The sequence below is a fragment of the Phascolarctos cinereus genome, unplaced genomic scaffold (assembly GCF_003287225.1).
Source record: "Phascolarctos cinereus isolate Bilbo 61053 unplaced genomic scaffold, phaCin_HiC Scaffold_726;HRSCAF=1367, whole genome shotgun sequence".
Taxonomy (NCBI): domain Eukaryota; kingdom Metazoa; phylum Chordata; class Mammalia; order Diprotodontia; family Phascolarctidae; genus Phascolarctos; species Phascolarctos cinereus.
In genome coordinates, this window is record NW_027556098.1 from 25,019,168 (window position 1) to 25,033,103 (window position 13,936).

Here is a 13,936-nt window from a genome sequence, read left to right on the forward strand (position 1 = left end):
TAACAGAACACTTTTGTGTTTTGGGCGAAGCAATGGAGTTAAGTGACTTGCCCACGGTCACACAGCTACTGTGTTATGTGTCTGACGATGGATTCGAACTCAGGTCCTCCTAAATCCAGGGCTGGTGCTCTATCCATTGTGCCACCTAGCTGCCCCAGAACACTTTTTAAAAATAAGATGATGACCCCTGATACACAACTAAATTCATTTAAAGTTTGTCAAATAATTGTGATTGCAAGAAAAAATTCTGGGATGGGATGTATAAATGCACTAAGTGGTCAATTTCAAGACAGTACAGATCAAATAAGTTATTTATAATAAAACATGTTTGCCTTTCAAGACATGCTCAACATCTAAGTGGTAATAAAAACCCATTTTTATTCCCATTTAGGCAACACAAGGTAGCCTAACATTCTTTTCTTCAAACCAAAACTGAACAACAATTCGGTCCCATAAACTGTTCCATCAATACCCAATTATCCTCACGTTAATTTTTAGAAGGACTAAAATAATTCAAATCTTATCTCCAGTATTAATCTATGAAACTTCAGACAATTTTAAGTGTTGCAACATGAGGGCCTGAATAGGAAAATGAGTCTTTGTCTCTCTTAATGTTATTCAATAGATGTTTCAAATAATTTTTATGCATAAAATTCTTAATCCAATTTTGAAAATCGTGTCACATCTCCTACTAATGATATTATCATGATGAAAGAACGTTATAGGGTAGTCTCTAATTCAAAATGATCCCTCACTAGCATATATTACTTAATTAAAAATCACCTATAGGGTTCGTCTTCTTTTACACTTTCCCTTGCCAAGGGAATTTGCTATGTGAGAAAGGCAGAGACATAATGGCATTCATTCTGTTTGATTTCAGGTATGAGTCATATGCAGCCAATTGTATGACAGGATGCCATAGCCAGCCTCAGAATTAGGCAACTGGGAAAGTTTCTTATTTACCCAGATGGGGACAGGTCAAGAGAATCCTACTTTCACCTTCCTGAGGTGAAATTCTCTTGACTTTCCCAGGTATAGCCATCCACCTATGGCTGTCCTCAGACTTCAGGGGCACATGGCATTTCCTTTGAATGATGAACCCTTACACTTGGATTCAAGACTTCGAATAGAAGCAAATTGAAGTCCCAAGATACTCTTCTTCAAACAGCAACTAATTGCAGCTCAGAGTTAGATAATTATTATTTCTCTTATATATTAGCCTCTTATCTAGAATTGGTTTGCTATTCACAAATTTCACCTATTTTCCCTCATCATTCCCCCCTTGGTCTACAGAAAAAGCTATCAGAGGATTTCTAGAATACAATGGGAAGAGAATGAGATGAGATCCCCCCCAGCAGAGTCCAATGCGGGCAAGTGGATCATATCTGGGCACAATTTCCTTGGCAAGAACGGGATGGGGTGGGGCCAAGATGGCGGAGGGACTTGTTTAAGCTCTCCCCCAAACCCCTCCAAATACCTGGAAAACAAAATGGCTCTAAACAAATTCTAAAGCAGAGTGAAACAAATTTCCAGCCCAAGACAACCTGGATGGTTGATCAGAAAGGTACATCATGCCAGGCTGCGAGCAGAGCACGTGTGTGCGCAGGCCACAGCAAACCTGGAGCAGGCCTCAGAGGACTGAATCACAAGCAGCTGTGGCGATTTCCAGACTTCTCAACCCACAAATGCCAAAGACAACTTAGAAGGTCACTGGGAAAAGTCTGTTTCTGCAGTGAGAGAGAGAGGCTAGATCCCAGCCACAAGTCTGGAGCGCCCCCTGGGGCAGCAGCTGCCTCCTGAGCTTCTGGCCCACAGACTGAGGGGGAATCGAGTGGCTGATCAGAGGGGGATTGCAGGGATCTCTTTGCCAGTGCTGAGGCAGGAATCTCTTGCTTTGCCTGCGCTTGGATCTGAGTCACAGTTCTGGGTGGCAGTCCTGGGATGAGGAGTGCTGGAATGACGGAGCTTGTAGTGGCTGTGAAGAGAAAATCCTCCTCACAGTTCCAAGACAGAAAAGACTGCTTGTGGTCACTCATAGACCAGAGCACAGGCCAGGAAAGGAGTAAACACCTTGCCCTTGGTCATACCACCTTGGAAGAACTGAAAATTTACAGGTCCCTACAAGTATTTCTGAAAACAGCTGTACAAACCCCTGAAGCTTGGGACAGTACATTCTCCACATTGGAAGCAGACTCTTACCTTAACAAAGAGTTTAAAACTCAAGTGATTGGCTGGGATCATGAGCAAGCAGCACAAAAACAGCCAGACTATATTATCTCACTTTGGTGAAAAAGAAGATCAAAATATACAACCAGAAGAAAACAACAAAGTCAAAGCTCCTACATCCAAAGCCTCCAAGAAAAATATGAATCAGTCCCAGGCCTTGGAAGAGCTCAAAAGGGATTTTGAGACGCAAGTAAGAGAAGTAGAGGAAAAACTGGGAAAAGAAATGAGAGTGATGCAAGAAAATCATGAAAAACTAGTCAACAGCTTGCTAAAGGAGACCCAAAAAAATACTGAAGAAAATAACACCTTAAAAAATAGCCTAACCCAAATGGCAAAAGAGCCAATGAGGTGAAGAAGGCCCTAAAAAGCAAAATTGGCCAAATGGAAAAGGAAGTCCAAAAGATTACTGAAGAAAATACTTCCTTAAAAATTAGAATAGAGCAATTGGAAGCTAGTGACTTTATGAGAAATCAAGACAAACAAATCCAAAAGAATGAAAAATTAGAAAACAATGTGAAATATCTCATTGGAAAAACAACTGACCTGGAAAATAGATCCAGGAGAGAGAATTTAAAAGTTATGGGGACTATCTGAAAGCCATGATCAAAAAAAGAGCCTAGACATCATCTTTCAAGAAATTATCAAGGAAAACTGCCCTGATATTTTAGAACCAAAGGGCAAAATAGAAATGGAAAGAATCCACCAATCACCTTCTGAAAGAGATCCCCAAAGGAAAACTCCTAGGAATATTATAGACAACTTCCAGAGTTCCCAGGTCAAGAAGAAAATATTACAAGCAGCCAGAAAGAAACAATTCAAGTATTGTGTAGACACAATCAGGATAACACAAGATTTAGCAGCTTCTACATTAAGGGACCACAGGGCATGGAATATAATATTCCGGAGGGCAAAGGAGATAGGATTACAACCAAGAATCACCTACCCAGCAAAACTGAATATAATCCTTCAGGGGAAAAAATGGTAATTCAGTGAAATAGAGGACTGTCAAGCATTCTTGATGAAAAGACCAGAGCTGAATATAAAATTTGACTTTCAAATACAAGATTCAAGTGGAACATGAAGAGGTAAACAGGAAAGAGAAATCATAAGAGACTTATTAAGGCTGAACTGTTTACATTCCTGCGTGGAAAGATGATATTTCCCTCAGCCCGTGTTAGAGCCGTAGCAGTCATTGCTTCGAGGCCTATTGGACCAAAAGGTTGACGGCGCCGTGAAGGAGCTCATGAAATTTTTTATGAAGTTGAGTCATGAAACTGTAACCATCGAATTGAAGAATGGAACACAAGTACATGGAACAATCACAGGTGTGGATATCAGTATGAATACACATCTTAAAGCTGTGAAAATGAACCTGAAGAACAGAGAACCTGTATAATTGGAAACACTGAGTATATGAGGAAATAACATTCGGTACTTTATCCTCCCAGACAGCTTGCCTCTGGATACTTTACTTGTGGATGTTGAACCAAAGGTGAAATCTAAGAAAAGGGAAGCTGTTGCAGGAAGAGGCCGAGATCGGGGTAGAGGATGAGGACGTGGTCGTGGCAGAGGAAGAGGGGGTCCCAGAAGGTAACTTCTTCCGTGAATATTGTTATGCAATTCCACAAAAGTCAGAATATTTTTTTGTACAGGTTTTGTTTATGATGTCAGTTTTTAATAAACACAAATGTGGGGAAAAAAAGAAAGAAAGATGATATTTATAACTCATGAGATCTTTGTCAGTACTAGGGTAGTGGGAAAGGAAAAATTATATGCATGTATATAGATAGACAGAGAGATAGATAAATAGAGGGCACAGGGTGAGTTGAAGATGAAGGGGTGATATATGGAGAACAAAATTAAGGGGTGAGAGAGGATTATACTAGGAGAAGAAGAAAGGGAGAGGTAGAACAGGGTAAATTATTCACAAAAAAAAGAAAAGAAAAGGCTTTTACATTGGAGGGGAAACGGGGGAAGGTGAGAGGGACTGAGTGAATCTTATTCTCATAGGATTTGGCTTAAGGAGGGAATAACACACACACTTAATTGGGTATAGAAATCTGTCTTACCCTACAGGAAAATGGGAGGGGGGGGAAAGGGACAAGAGAGCAGGGAGATGATAGAAAGGAGGGCAGATTGGGAAAGGGGGTAATCAGAAGCAAATACTTCTGAGGAAAGACAGCGTCAAAAGAAATAATAGAATAAATGGGGGGGCAGGATAGGATTAAGGGAAATTAGAGTTAGTTTTTCACAACATGTCTGTTATGGAAGTGTTTTGCATAACTGCACATGTATAACCTATATTGAGTTGCTTGCCTTTTTAATGAGGGTAGGTGGGGAGGGAGGGAAGAAGAAAATTTGGAACCCAAAATTTTAAAAACACGTGTTTAAAAAAAATGTTTTCACATGCAACTGGGAAATAAGAAATATAGAAATGTGGTACAGAAATCTATCATGTTCTACAGGAAAATAGAAGGGGAAGGTGATAAGAGAAGGGGGGGAGAGACAGAAGGGAGGGCAGAATAGGGGAAGGGGTATTCAGAATGCATGCCATCTTGGGGTGGGGGAGGGGTGAGATGGGGTGAAAATTTGGAACTCAAAATCTTGTGGAAGTAAATGTTGGAAACTAAAAATAAATTTATTTAAAAAAATTTCCTTGGCAAAAGCTATGGTATCAGAGGGAGCTGTGCACAGCTTTAGAACTAGGGAATAGTTCAACCTTGGTCAAGGACTGATTTGGGCACAGTAATCTTTTTCTGTAAGTGCTCAAAGAGAGGTGCAAGCTAGCAGATGGCCACCAGTGGATGTGATCTGAAATGCAAGCTGATTAAAAGCTATGCAAGTTGGACAAATGGCTTTCATGTAAATTGCCACTAGGACATAGTCTAGAGTAACCCACTCTTGCTAAAATAAATCTACTATCCCTTGTGTGCCACACTGACTTGAACTAAAAATGTATACTTGGGGATAGAAGTTCTGGGAAGGAGTGGTTTACCTATCCCAGTCACCTAGATCTAAAAGACTGTTTAGTATAAAAGACTGTTTAGTATTGTACTGCTGTTTCCACTTTGCCACAAGTTGATATACAGTGAATAGTTGGTTCAAAGTAATAGCATTAAAAGATACAATTACTTGAGTTTCCAGGTGATCCCAAATGACACCCACTTATTGCTCAAAAAAATTTCCTTTTTCTGCTCCGGAGAAAATCTCCAGGAGAGATCTTGGTTCCTCAAATGGGCAGTGATGCAGAGTTTCACAATACTCTGTCAGTAGGGCTCATCCCAAGGAACTTTACAAAGATCTCCTAAGAGGATTTTACCATGCTTTTCTCCCAACAGTAAGTCATTTGTTATTATTATTATTGTTATTATTTTCTAGTTTTTTTAAAATACACTCTAATAATCAAATAATAGATGTATTTATAATGTAATAGTATTAAGATTGAAAAGAGGAAGAAACTTGCTTTAAAAACTTGTCTTAGCCTTCTTGCACTTAAAATATCATAAATCATGTGATAATGATTTAGTTTAATACCTTATAAACTTATCAATTCATAGAAAGTCATTTATCTTATTACTCCTGGCATTTTCAAAATAATCATAGTAGTTTATGTAGTGCCCACCACATGCTAGGCTTTTTCTGTGTCTGAAAATTACTTAAGCCTGTTTTTAGTAATAATCTAAAATGTTTGGTATATAATTTCCCAATTTTGTTAACATTCCATGCCAATTAGAAAAAGTACCTATAGCATTTTGTTCAATTGTATTCCTACAAGGTCTGAACACGACAATGCTCATCCTTTACCCGAGCCAGGCATTGTGTTAAGCATTTCACAACTATGTGTTTCTCCCAACAACCCTCGGAGATAAGTGTAAATATTTATTATTCCCTATGTACATACAAGGACTGACTAGAGTGTCTAATTTACTACCATTACAGTATTTTCAACCCAGTCATTTTTATTTATTATGACTAATAGCAATAACTACACTTCATTTTGCACAACATTCCCTTATTTTTTTTGTTGGCTTATATTAAAAAAAAAAAAGATTCATGGTGACACTCACAACTTCCCATTACTGCTTCTTTGTTTCTTTGAGTCACCCAAAGAGCCAAATCAATTCCTTTGAATTTTCTAAATTACTAATCCTTTAGCATGACTATTTAAACCAGAGCAAAGAGATGATCTTTTCTCTATCAATCAACTAACATATTTTGTAGACTTATGTCGATTGGGGAAGGAAGACATAACAACAACTACCAAGAAGGCACTGCTTAAAAAAAAAAAATCTACATCTTTTCTATTTCAGTGGGATTAAGACCCTCTCTGAAATCTCCTTTTCAAAATTCCAAAACCCTTTACTTTCAAACTCTGAATTTACACTGCCAATGCAAAGAGACTCCAACTTTCTTTACCCTTCAACTCATCCTTTACTTTTCTAATTTCCTTATGCAACACTACTCTTTCTTTCTTCTACTTGGTTGATTCCTCTAGTAAACCCCTTGGTTACAAATTGGTTACAAATGCACAGTTAATATCAATTAGTTACAATCACATAGTTTTTATAAGTGATAGGCAAATAGACTTAAAAACAACTCTCAGCACAAGTTCCTCATTTTAGGGTGTCACAGATTTTAGCCAGCACGAAGACTTTAGAGAAGAAATCATCTGTCTCCTTCTCAAAGTTAAACTTTTTTTTAATGCTGAAAAGGCATTCATCCAGCTATTTTGGCAATGCCCAAGGGCATCAGCCAAAGCCCAACTACGGCACATGAATATGACAGGAATTGCACTACTGGATAACTATCTGATGGAGACTGCACTTTTCTGAGGGGCTCAGGGTGTAATTTTTTTTTCTATTTCCTTTCAAATCATTCAAAATTAAGTCTATTAATTTTGTTTTCTTAATAATTTGCAAGTTCTGCTTTTCCCTCTCAAAATTTAAGTATTTTATACTTTTATTTGCCATCTGCTCATTTTAATTTGATCTTTTCTAATCTGAGCACCCTTGATTATTTATGACTATGATCATTTATGGTTTTTCATGGCTTTTACTTGCAAAGCCACTATTCACTGCAAGCTGCTCAAAATGGTCTTGGTGTGGCTGTAATCAGCCCAAATACCATGAAAACTACTAAGGTCCTATTAAAGAGTTACAGGGCTCCACTGCTGGCCCCAGCTCTCTGAAACTGTAATCACAGTGTCCCGCTCCTCCAGTCAATGCCAGCAGCATTGTCTTTTCTCCTCTTCATGTACATTAAACTATACCTTATATTTTTAGGGTTTGGGAAATAGGGGTCCCTGTCCTGAAGAGTCATGTGGTTCAATCCCCTTCAGCCTTTAAGAGAGGCTTTTGGAGATATAGTCACAGACTTGGTGTCCAGGCTCATAAGACTAAGAGATCCTCAAGGAGGTCCTCTGTGGTGGCACCCTCTAATAGGTGTGCATGAACTTAATTTCTTCTATACCTATTTATATTCTTGTTAATTCTATCTTCAGTGATTCTTTCCCTAACTTACTATAGCCTTAATTATACAATTTGAACTTATTTTCACTAACCAATTGATTTCAACACGTTTTACTGTGTTTCTAATTTACCTAAACAACGGACTTAAACAGTAGCAGTATCATTAAATCTCACTTACCTTCAGTTGCTTTCTGATTTCAAAACAAGTTTTCTTTTTCTGGGAATGCTTTGGGAATCACCTTCAATCTGGGATACCTAGTGAGGACTTGCTTGTACCCTCAGGTTGGTTGTTTAAAAGCAGTAAACAACAGAATGGTAAATGAATTCTACTTCTACCCACTTTTACTCTTTCCTGAAGACGGTCTAAAATTTCCTTATTCTATCTTTTAATAATAGACTTATCCCAACTTTAAGTACAGTTTTAAAGTATGTTTTTATTCTACACTAAAATTAAAACCAGTTTCACAGATTGATATCTCAAAACTTCAGACTTAGAGACTGGCTAGCCGCTAACTGAAACTTCTTCAAGCATAGCTAATGTGTTTCCTTTTTAAATTTTGAGTTGTTAAATTATTTAAGGTCACAAGATTTCAGATCAAATTTCTCCTATATCATTCCCTAAGTTTTTGTTATCTTAACATTTCTCTGAATTCCTTTTTCACTGAATTTCTCCTAAACATATCTCATGACTATGACAGTTCTTAAAACAAAAACTTCAGCTTCAAATCAACCCCCATCATTTTAAATCCCCTTTTAAGAAATAACTGACCTGTGAGTTGTTGTTGTTGTTTTTCATTAAACTCTACAGTCTGCTAGTACCCCATAAGCACACTAAAATACTTTATAAAGACATCCAAATTATAATTTAGAAGTGAAAAATAACTATTCCTTTTTAACAAATTTCCAATCTTTTTTTAGTATCTTAGTTTTCAGTTAATTTCTGTAGGTCTTTCATCTCATCAGTCTTCAACACGGCCAGTATTAGGAACAGAGAAACAGAGAGATATGTGTCCTCTTTTAAACCTTTTTGAAAGTTTGAAAGAAAAAGCATAGGTAAAACATAGGCTAGTTATGGGTTAGCACAAAGCACGAATAGCACACACAAAACAGACACACATTTTCCATTGTCTTAAAGATTTTCCTAATTATATAAGATGCCTTTCTATCTGAGATAAAGAACCCACTATTCCTAAACTTAGTTTCAAACAGACACACACAGAACATATAACAAGACACAACATTAAATCAAACCTGAACTTCTCCTAAGTTTTTTGCAGAAGACTGTAAAGTCAAGATCTTACGTGTCTCCTCTACTAAGTATAGAATTTATGACTATGTTCGACCACTGATTTTATGAGCTTTTCAGAGGAAGGTTACCTTAAGTTTATTTACAAAAGGGTCATATAAACCTTTATTATTTGCTTTTAGGTGATGGATGACACTCAGCTGGTGTGGCATCGTGCAGTATCAAACATGGCTCAAGAGAACATTTCTTCAGATGATCCAAATGTTACTTAGTCTGCTGCACTTGCAGTACAGTACAAATATCAATACAGGAGTCAGCATGGCTAGGTTGTTCTGAACACTGAATCCGTGCTGCTTAATATGAGATAAAGTTTTGCTTTGGATTATCTTCCCCCCCTGGAAGCACACCTCTGATGCTCTGGGATTGACTTGAGATGGCAACTATTTTGTTTGGATAAAGGCTGAATAATGGTTAAAGGTGTGGAGCTAGCCAAAAAGAGATCTGCCTTTAAGAAGAGGATTCAGATGGAACAAAAAACAGGAAGTTCTTGAAGGCTTCTAAGAAACCATTTGTGTACGAAGTACACAAATTAAGATGACTCCTCGGTTCCTCTAAATCTTTTCATTTAGCTATGAAGGTACTAAAATATACAAAAATCTGATTTTATTGATTCTCAGGCTGTTTCATGAATGGTAATAGTGACTATTAGAAAATGCTCTGATGGAAAAGGCACTTCTCACAGCCGAGCTATAGACTATCCAGGGTGAGTTGATGGAAAAGGGTTGTTTACAGGGCCTCTTGAATACCATGACACTTGCACATGGTTAAGTGGGATGAAGGGAATAGTTTATTTGCCTTAATTGTCTATCATGTTCTGTAACATTTGAAATTACAGAAATGGAATAAATAACTGCTTTTAGATTTAAAGTTTAAAAAAAAAAAAGCTTATGACCATCTTGTAGCTAGAGGCCTGCTAACAGCCTAAGATAATTCTTCTGCTTCCTAATCATGTTAATGCTTTTAGAATCTTCTCAATAAAACATCTGATTTAGTAACAATACAAATTGCTTTAGTCTAATTTGCCAATTGGGTTCACCCATTTGAAGTGTACTTTGTATTCAGGACAGGTCCCTAATAGATAGAAGAGCTGGTTAGAATTCCATTCCTCTAGACTTCTTGCCAAAGTGTAATCACAGGAAGAGAAATTGAGACTGATGAAAGATTGAATAATATCAATATTTCATTTATTCTAAGATGGCTTGGGAGGTTATTCCATAAAACTCCATAACTTTCTAACTAATCAGAAGTTCCATGCTTTGGCCAAAACAATTCCCCAAACCCTTTGTATTCTCAAACAAAACACTCTTTCTTTAGTCATCCCACCCTGGACAGGGAATCCATCCTTTTCCCAGGCTGCCAAGATTCTACCCAGTGGAGATCCTGTAAGAATGCATTTCTACTCTTCTGCCCAACCCCATCTCTCCTGAGGGTGTCCCTGAACAGAAGCAGCACTTACTTGGAGAAACGATTCCTTGACAGAATTGGCCTAGATTCCTGAGGACCTGAGTTATTAGCTATTCCTTTCGAGAAGCTCCCCAACTGAAGACACTGGAGATTACCTCTCTCAGATATCCCTCCTGAACAGGCAGTCCACCCTTTTCCCAAACTGTCAAAATAAAGCAAGGGAGATAATTTCCAACCCACCAGAGACTTGCTTACATGAGTGTCTTTCCTACAGCTAACACTCAAACGTTTAAGGATTTGTTTTGGCAAATTCACCAATACTTCCAATTCTTTATTTCTGAGCTTAACCTTTAGGGTCCTAAGACCGGTCAACAAGGGCTTAAAGGTCCTTTATAAGGGAACATTCAGCAAAATTTATACCTACTTTCCTTTAAAACTTCCTGAAAATTTAGCTCTGATTGTCAATAACTGACTTAGTCCTAAGCAAATACAAGCAAAAATAACCTTTTCCTTTCCTCATATCTGTAAAATTAAAATAAGCTTTCTTCTCAGGTCAAAAGAGGGTGGGAGACCCAGGATGGTCACAGCCTTGACAGCTTACTGTTGAGGTTGGGAATCTCTCCCCTAAGTTTCTGTGTGATTAAGGAAGAAAAGTGTGGTTCAGCTTCGCTCCTACAATAAGACACGTTCCTAGAGACAGAAGTGAAGATAGCTTTAATTAAGATTATAATACAGGTTAAAAAAAAAGCTAGATTTACAGCAACATACAAGTAGCAATATGGCTATAGTCAAGCTAAGAATACAAAGGATAGCAGTGATATAAGAAAACATCACCAATTCGGGGAAGCACTAACACCTGAAGTCCAAGCTGGGGATTCCCAGGATACAGCTTTCAGGGTCCCGATTGGGAAAGTCCCAGGCAGAGCACCCTCTCCATGGGTGAGAATCCAAAGATGGCTTTCCCAATTAGGATTTAAATAGGGCCTTTAACAAAGAAGGCCCCATGCCAGAAGTGTCTGTGATTCTAGTAGATGTTTTACCTCGGTCCAGGAACTGGACAAGTTCCTGGAGCAAGCAAAACATCTTCAAATATTAATTAACTTGATATGTTCTGATGAACTGGCCAGGTTCCCAGAGCACATCTTTTCCTGAGAACTGGCTGAATTCTCAGGTCAACATAGAGAACCACACTCTGGCTTACAGCCCAATGTTTAGAGTCACACAGGGGACATGGAAGATCTTTCCTTATAAGATTTATCAATTAGGGTCCAAAAGTTGCCCGTCAACCAGTTTAAGAGATTTCTCTGCTAATGACAAGAATAATTTAATTACTCCTTGTTAAAAGACTTTAAAGGCAAAAAATATATATTTTAACCCTGACAAGACGAAGTTTTTAAGTTAACTAGTAGCTAGGTGGCTAAAATGAGGAACTAGCACTTCCACTGCTGAATCTCCTTGATCTTAACAAAATGAAAGTAAGAAAAATGGAGGATAAACATACAGTAACCTATGTTTAAAAAGTTAAAATTATGGCCATACAATTTTTATTAAAAAGTAGAATTTGAGTGCCCCAGAGCTGATAAATTTAGACAGATTAGTCACAAATTCAAACAGTTCCTCTTAGCCCAACAGAGGACCCTTCTTAAAGAAAAAGGAATTTAGGGTAAATCAAAGCAGACTCACCAATGTTGAAGAGATTTACTTCAGACTCATAGAATTTCCGTGCAGACAGTGAGGGGAGTCCAACTTCCAAGGGCTTGTGTCTGTGGGGCAGCCATCATCGAAAATTTGACCCCGTGTGCACTTCCTTTTTTTGGGTCCCTTGCAGGAGCCAGCCAAAAGAGGTTGGGGTTTGTCACCTTCCCGTAGCAGGATGTAATGTGGTAATAAAAAATGATCTAACCATCTTATCTAACAATAAGAAAAACCGAGGCAAAGCTCTGGGCCAATGGCACTTTATTAAAGGGTCTATGGTCCCTTCTAATGAAATGGCCCTCAGATCTTCCTCATAGTCTGAGATACCCCCTCCTTTCAGGGTCCTATTTTTATAGGATTAGATATCTAAACGTTCAAGAACAGGTATACCAAATACAGAATAATTCCATTGGTTGACGTATGATGCATAGGCTAAAATAAGCATATGATATATCAGCAGGGTCACAGGTTGGGTAAAACAAGGAATATCTCCACTGGCCAGGTGGTCAAAAGATGGATACCTACTCACGTTGAACAAGAGAGAATGGTCTGGAGGTACAGAAATAAGTTTGGGGAACTTCCCTTGTAGTTCAGTCACTTCCACCACAGTGGGCTCGATCACCATAACAAGGAAAAACAAGGGAGGAGACCTTTGGTTAACTTCCTATGTTAAGTAAGTGAATTTACAATCTGTAGCTCATCATTCTGGGGCCAAATATACAGAACTTATCATCACCACTCCTATGGAATCATAATGAACTGACTAATACTGATTAGCATTTGAGTTGGGGTCCTCAAGGAATCAACTTTCTCAAAACAGTCCCAATTCTGGCTGGATAGTCAAGTCAGGTAAATGGCATAGTGGATAGAACACTGAAGCTGAGTTTTCTAATCCTGCCTCAAGGACTTACAAGCTATGTGATCCTGGACAAGTCACTTAACCTCTCAGCTTCTGTTTCTTTATCTGTAAAGAGGAGGAAATTATAGTATCTATTATGCAAAGTCTTTATGAGCATTAAATAAGATTGTGTATGTGTATGTGTGCGTGTGCATGAGCACGTGCTCCTATGTATGTGTATCTCAATGAAAACATTAAAGAGCTATGTGTTGTTGTTCAGTCATTTTTATAAAAAAGTTAATATGGCTTTTATCATGTCATTCCACTACTCAAGAACCCAGAAGAGTCTCGTCATCTACTATATGAAATCCAAACCTGATTCTGCTCTGATACAACATGTCTCCCTAACCTTACTTCCCATGACTCCATAACATCTACTCAACCCAATCAGGCTACTGTTCTCATAGGTATCCTGGTCCTTCCTACCTCAATACTTTTGCTCAGGCTATATTTCTTTTTCTGAAATACCTTACTCTTCTCTTTCTATCCAAGTCCTATCTACATTATGATGTATAAAAAGTTTGAGAGACATAATTTCTGGGTGATTAATCATTTTATTAATTATGGCTGGTGAGTAGTAATATAAGGTGGTCATCTCATAAACCAAAGACCCCTCATGGAACCCACTCAATACTTATGTGCCCTTGGAAAAGTGAATGTTCCTGAGGGTGGAAATAAACTCTGATTGGTTAACAAGTAATGAGAGAATAAATGTTATGAGAGGTGGGCTTATTCTAATAAGAGTGTGGGAAATGTGACTCTGATCACTCAGTCTTCGACCAAGAGAATTATCTATATCAGACTACCCCCGTCTAGGGGGTAGAGAAAAGGGGGAATCCACTTCCCCTAGACTAGAATTTCTTTACTTTTTGATCAAATCTAAGTTTCCTAATTGGGTATATTTCACTCAAGATTTCATTTCCTTATCAGCCCTATATT

General features: G+C 38.1%; 1 protein-coding gene, 1 long non-coding RNA gene and 1 pseudogene across 10 annotated transcripts in view; 2 read left to right on the plus strand and 1 right to left on the minus strand.

Moving 5' to 3' along the window:
* Window positions 1-13,936, minus strand: part of LOC110212819 (beta-1,3-galactosyltransferase 5-like) — a 58,566-nt gene that overhangs the window by 34,425 nt on the left and 10,205 nt on the right. For 4 of the 9 annotated variants that reach the window (XM_078146302.1, XM_020992911.2, XM_078146299.1 and 1 more), the window contains exon 1: window positions 12,088-12,700. The exons of 1 other annotated variant lie outside the window; for it this stretch is intronic. The gene's annotated coding sequence lies outside the window, so the exon portion shown is untranslated. Of the gene's footprint in view, window positions 1-7,872; window positions 9,128-11,005; window positions 11,095-12,087; window positions 12,701-13,936 lie in introns of those variants that run through there. 4 more of the 9 variants (XM_078146301.1, XM_020992912.2, XM_020992910.2 and 1 more) reach the window with 2 other exon arrangements.
* On the plus strand, window positions 3,414-3,820 carry LOC110212822 (small nuclear ribonucleoprotein Sm D1 pseudogene; annotated as a pseudogene).
* LOC110212823 (uncharacterized) lies at window positions 4,739-13,216 on the plus strand. The gene is made up of 2 exons (XR_002325768.2): window positions 4,739-5,563; window positions 9,123-13,216. It is a non-coding gene; the product is annotated as an uncharacterized LOC110212823 (long non-coding RNA).